Source organism: Penaeus vannamei, chromosome 34 (assembly GCF_042767895.1).
Source record: "Penaeus vannamei isolate JL-2024 chromosome 34, ASM4276789v1, whole genome shotgun sequence".
Classification (NCBI taxonomy): Eukaryota; Metazoa; Arthropoda; class Malacostraca; order Decapoda; family Penaeidae; genus Penaeus; species Penaeus vannamei.
Window position 1 is genome coordinate 27,473,414 of NC_091582.1, and position 6,707 is coordinate 27,480,120.

Below are 6,707 nucleotides of genomic sequence, written 5' to 3' on the forward strand. Positions count from 1 at the left end.
GAGAGAACGAGGAGAGAATGAGCGAGAGAACGAGGAGAGAATGAGCAAGAGAACGAGGAGAGAATGAGCGAGAGAACGAGGAGAGAATGAGCGAGAGAACGAGGAGAGAATGAGCGAGAGAATGAGCGAGAGAACGAGGAGAGAATGAGCGAGAGAACGAGGAGAGAATGAGCGAGAGAACGAGGAGAGAATGAGCGAGAGAACGAGGAGAGAATGAGCATATATATGACTATATATATACTTTATCACTGCTATAAAAAGAACGAGCGAGAGAACGAGGAGAGAATGAGCGAGAGAACGAGAGAATGAGCGAGAACGAGTGAGAAAACGAAAAGAGAACGAGTCAGGGTTAGAGTAGAGTAGAATCAGAGTAAAAGTTGATTAAAAGTATGGTAAAAAAAAATTCCTACGTAAAATGGAAGGCAGACATTAAAAAAAAGGAAATATTACGTGAAAACAAAACAAAAATGAGCACCAACACGTGCTGCAACATTACTGTTAAAAATATTAAAAGGAAACTTGAAAAATAAAACGTGAATTGAAAGGTAAATGAGCATCACTGGGTATATACTGTCACTTTGGCTTCGTCTGTATTTACGCCTTATCTGCCTTTATCACTGCTATAAATGTTTCACGTCCAGCTTTAATAGTACCTAGGCAAGTAACACAACGGGGGTCAGTACAACCTGAGATTTTGGCTGCTGCAGAGAGGGGGATGGAAACGCGACAAAGTTCCAGTTGACACTATTTATTGTTTCACGTCCTGGAGGCTCCAGGATCCGTGACGTCACGGAACGACGAAACATTTTTATACATATAAAATAATAAATACAGATAAAATGCACAATTATGATGAAATGATTCATAAAACAAAATTATTACTAAAAATTATGTTAAAGGCTGTCCAATTGCAGAAATAAGAAAGATTAGGAATAATCGATAAAACATTCAAATGATGAAGCAGTAAAAAAAATTAAAACCTAAGAAATTCTATAAAACATGGAAAGTAATTAGAATAATAAAATAATACCCTGTACCACATTAGTAAAATAGATTAAAGAAAAAAGAACAAGTAAAAAAAAAAACGAAATACGTCATGGGAGTGATAAACCCTCGACTAATTTATAAGACTGGAAAATCAAGATTTCAGATGTTCTAAAATGTATAAAAACAAAATAAAACTGCTAGAAAAATATATATCTTCAGAGGAAGTAAAAGATGTAAAACAAATATAAATTAAGAAAAAAATGCAACGTCAGGTCTCAATCAGAAATACAGATAACTTAATTCGGGGAGGTCACAACTGGATTTAGAAATTAAATAAAATAAAAACTAAAATCTAAAATACTAAACTAAAAGTGGGATCCATAAAACCAACAACTGCAACATTAATGTAAACATAAGGAGGGGAAGGAAAACGGGCTTAGGGGGAACCATAGAAGTCAAGTGCGCACAGGTGTCGCAGGAAGAGTGCCAACTGGAGTGCCACGCCCTCTCGGTAATTAATACACTCCACAATCCTCCCATGCCTTGGGTCGGAGTGGTCAGCGGAGACTGCCTGAAACAAAATCAAAGATTGGCCTGAGCCCCGTTACTTGCCTTTACAGCATAAAACGTGGACAGCCAGACGTGTCCACAAGCAGAAGGCAGCAAAAAACAAACAAACAGACAAAATACATTACAACAAAATAACTCAGAGTAGATCAGCTCCAGCATCTGCAGCTCCTCGAGCGACGCTACAGGCCTCTGCTTCCCGTACCATGGACGTCAGCATGGCAATCCAGGGGTCATCTGGGTTAGGGGCCTCAGCATCATCATCGTCACTATCCTCGACTTCCTCGTCATCTTCGACCTCGTCGTCAGCAGCATATGAAAGCTCGGCTGGTGCATAGTAAGCTTTCAAGTGATTCAGATGAGCCTTCATCTGGACTTCGGTGGTGACGTCTTGGATCTCAAAGGACACCGGTCCTAGGCGTTTCAGGATACGTGCAGGGCCGCGCCATTTCCCTGTGAGAGGAGGAGGACCTCCCATACGATGGCGGTGCTCATAGTACCACACAAGGGCACCTTCGGTAGGCTGAAACTCCAACTTTTTGCCACGGTCATAGTACCTCCCGTAGATTCGGCGCGCTTCCTTAGAGGCTTCTACAGCTGCACGACAGGCTTCCTGAAGGCGCTCCTGGAGCTTGGTGTTTTCGTCGAAGACAGCTTCATTGGTGAGGCCGACGGGAAAGTTGCCATGCCTGCCGGTAAGCAGGTAGAGAGGCTGTTCACCAGTGGTGCGGTGGATGGCCGAGTTGATTTGCAGGCGTAGCTCAGGAACAAATTGATGCCACACTCTTGGGCGATTGTTTACTAGGGCAGTGAGGGCTGACTTAACGACACGGTTAGTCCTTTCCACCATGCCATTTGCTTGTGGATGATACCGGATCGTGTAATGATTTGTTGCATGCATTAGTTTGGTGAGTTCATGAAAGAGATTGCTGGTGAACTGAACTCCGTTGTCAGTCTGAATAACTCTGGGCGGGCCAAAGATAGTGACCCAATGGTCCATGAATGCTCGGTGGACAGCTGCTGCGGTGGTTCTTCGAAGCGGAACAATCTGCAAATAGCGGGAGTGCTGGTCTAATATGGATAGAGCCCAGTGAACTGGCACACTAGGACCAAAATCCATTATGTCCATTGATACCCTTTCCAAAGGAAACTGAGCTAATGGCGTGTCTGCCATGGGGACCTTCTGTGCATTGCCTCTAGATTGCTGACAGGCCACACAGCTTTCGACATACCTACTGGCATCTCTCAGCATGTTTGGCCAATAAAACATGGACCTCGCATTCTGGAATGTCCGGTGTACACCTGGATGTGAAGCGAGGGGAGGCAGGTGTGATGCCTTCAACGCAGAGTTCTTGAGGCTTTCCGGCACGACCAACTGGTAGCAAATTCGGTCTGAGAGGTGTTTCAGCCGATATAGTACACCGTCTTTCAACTCGAAGTCATTCAAGGGCAGGGGTAGTTTCTTCTTAGGAAGTGTTCCATCCGTTAAGTACCGTCGAATGTCAGCCAGTTGAGGGTCAGCTCCTTGTTCTTCTGCCAACTTTTCAGGGGAAAGCTCAGTAATAGTTAGCTTGGCAACCTGTTGAGAGAGCAAGTCGGGAACACAGTTTGCAGGCCCTTCTTTGTATCGGATGGTAAAGTTGTAGAAGGATAAGTCATGCGCAAAACGAGTCATCCTAGGGGATTTGGTCTTCCGGGAGAAAACGTATACAAGCGGGCGGTGATCGGTGTATACTATGAAGTGGCATCCATAGAGATAGGAGTCAAACACCCGAACACCTTCCACAACAGCTAGGGCTTCAAGGTCAATTGCAGGATATCGAGACTCAGGATCACGCAATTTCCTGCTGTAGTAGGCTATGGCATGTGGAATTTGCTGGTTGTTTCTCTGGATCAGGCATGCCCCCAAGGCTATACTGGACGCATCAGTATGAAGCTCGAATTCCCGATTGAAGTCAGGTTGACGCAGGATAGGTGCTGAAGTGAGCTTCTCTTTGAGGGTGTTGAAGGCAGCTTGTTGTTTTGGCCCCCAACTCCAGGCTTGTCCCTTTTTTAGGAGGAGATGTAGAGGCGAGGCAATGGTTGCATACCCTGGGATGTGCTTCCTAAAGAAGCCAGTAGCTCCTAAGAAACGTCTCTCACAGTGCGGGGTGGTGGCGTCTTGGAGATGGCTACCACTTTCTCACGGTTGAGCGACACACCCTCTGGGGAGATGGTAAAGCCCAAAAAGTCTATGGTGGTAGCAGCAAATTGGCACTTTTGGAGGTTCAGCTTCAGACCCGCCATAGTTAGGAGCTGCAGTGTCTCATCAAGATCTTTGAGGTGTTGAGAGAAGCTTCGGCTGTATACTATTACATCATCAAGGTATGCAAGTGTATGACGCCCCAGCACAGAAGGAAAGGTGGTCGCTGTTGTCTCCAAATGCCTTAGATCCTAAGGATTCTGCAGCTTCAACTGTAGCAAGAGCGGATGAGGGTGGTAATTCAGCATCGAGAATGTCCAAGTCACTGCAACCAAAGTCCTGTACTCCATAAAAGCTGTCAAAGTCATCATCTTCCCACTCAAACTCTACGTCCTCAAGCATGTCGCCCCCTTGAGAGCCTTCCTCAAAGGCGTTATTGCTGGTCCTGGCAGCAGGTTCCACAGGTGGGTCTTGAGGTGGTAGGTCTGATGAGTCGGTGGCGTATACAGCTTCTATGTATTCTGGCGTGCCTAGGCGAGTTCCATTGTGGAGGATGAGTGGCCGAGAAGAAGGATTCACAGCCCACACCTGACATTGTCGTTCCTTGACTGTGGTGATGAAGTAAGGTAAGTTGAGGGCCTCTGCAACTGCTGGAGTCACCAGGATGTCACCATCGGTAGGACCAGTATGTGCAACACAACCATGCAGGAAACAGCCAGAGTGGGGTGGGATCTCTGTACGCTGGATGAGGTGCACTGCAGCTTCCACTCGAGGCTTCTGTCCCTGATCAACGAGTGGAACCTTTTCCTTGTTAATATCAGCACCTACACTGGCAACCTTCTGCGTTGTTGGCAGGATGTCGGTGCTTGTGACAGGACAGACTCCAAGGGACTGGTGGTCGGTGTACACGACTGCAAAGCTCCTCCCCTTGAGAACAAGGACATCCTTATTTGTGGTGGCACAGTGAGAAAGAGCGAAGTCAAGTCGTCGAAGAAGATCCATTCCTATGAGAATGTCGCCTGGAAAGGAGATGTCAGCTTCGGCAACTTGGTGAGAGACGGTAAGGTCATCATCCAGGTGGAAAGGAAGGGTCAGCTCCGAGGTAACATGAAGAGGCTGGCCTGTCACCCCTCGAAGTATCTTTGAGGAACTTCTGCTTCGAGGTCTATGACTGGTATCCATCAGGATGGCAGCAGAAGATTTAAAAAAGGTGGCTTCAGATCCGGTGTCGATGAAACATAATGTTGTCCTGCCATTAACACTGTGTTCCACGAGAGGTCTTCCCGTAGAACCCATTGCGCTCACCACGCTGATCATTGACTCCGTCTGTGTGCTGGTTGTAGTTCCTGCTCCCTGCTGCAATGCTGCCAGTTGAGCTAGGAGCTCTACCATTCTGGCCAATCTGAAAGGGACATTCCCGGGCTAAATGTCCAATCCTCCGACAACGAAAACAAGTCAAGCTTCTGGTGGTTGTGGCTCTCATTGCGGCTGCTGCTGCTGCACGACAATCTGAAGTTCGGTGGTGGTGGCTGTGATGGAAGTTGCACCATTGGGTTGGAGCAGGGTGTGATGGCATAACCTCATCTTGCTCAGTTGAAACAGGACAGGAGTACAAGTCATGCCTGCAAGGTAGACGGTCTGGGTAGTGACGTCTCTCCAAATGGTCACCCACAGGCAAGTCATTCGGAGACTGGTGGCGTGTAGTCGATTCCCTATGCCTTATACCATTTCGGGAATTCCAGACTCTTTGTGCAGCCTCGGCAAGTCTTGAGGGTGGGCAGTCTTCTTTTAGGGCAAGGAAATCCCTGAGCCAAGGTGGAATCCCAGACAGGAATACACGACGTATCAGCTCTGAGGGGTCACCTATGGCTTCCTTATGGTCCCGGTATCCTTGGTAGACCGAACCCTCCAGCTGTTGGTAGAAGTCCATGGGAGCCTGTCCTGCACTCATTTTGTTCTCATAGAGGACCTTGTAAAAATCGGCTGCTGTATAAGTTCCTCGAAACTTGGTCCGTAATGCTGTTTTGAAGGTGTCCCAGTCTTGTATGTGATCAAAGAGTGGAGAATTGATTATGAGGTCTGCTGGGCCTCGGCAATTTGCACGCGCAGCTTGAATGAAGGCTTCACTTGGTGGTTTTACCAAGTTCTCTATGGAGCGTACCCAGCCTTCAATCTCTTGGTTTTTCTTCAAGGGGTTTGATGCTGACGTACCCCCTTGAAGTGAGGGATGGATTCCCGCGCGAGGACATAGGACACATTTTGGGCTGTCCCCAGGGGTAAGGTGGATCTCCCAAATGGAGGTTGGCAAAATGGAGGAGCACTCGCATTACCTGAAACATGTTCTCATGGTACACGTTCTGGCATAGGTGGTCGGCTACGTGGAAGAGGTTGGGGTAGATCACAGTATGTCCCATGTTCTCGCCTAGAAAGCTGAGGTGCTGGTAACTGGGAGGATCTTGCCTGATTCCTCCTCCTTTCTTCCTCAAGCTCCCTTTCCATCTCTACCTTGCTCTTCCCGAGGAGGTCTTGGACTGAGATTCAGAGCTTCCCCTGGGTTGGGCTGACCAGCCATTACATTTTGGTTAGGCACTCCCTCCTGCTGACTGGTCACTTCTACCTGCTGACTGGTCACTTCCACCTACTGACCCGATGCCTCTTCTTGCCTAGCAAGCCGCTCGGCGAACTGGTGGGTCTGCGCCTTCACATCCTTTAAGTCCCTAGATAAGGCCTCGATCTTCTCCAGGATTTCCGTAAACAGAGTCATCTCACGGTCCATCACTAGCACGGCTTGCCTTACTTCAGGGTTTGACCCGTGAACGACTGGAGGTTGTTCTGCAGAGGGTCCTGGCACTGGTGACGAAGCACGCGAACTGGGCTGACTCAATGACTGGGCTTTCTTACTCCGAGTAAGTCTCTCTTGCTTTCCGGGCATGGCCTAGACAATGGGCATGATATGCCAATCACACTGAAC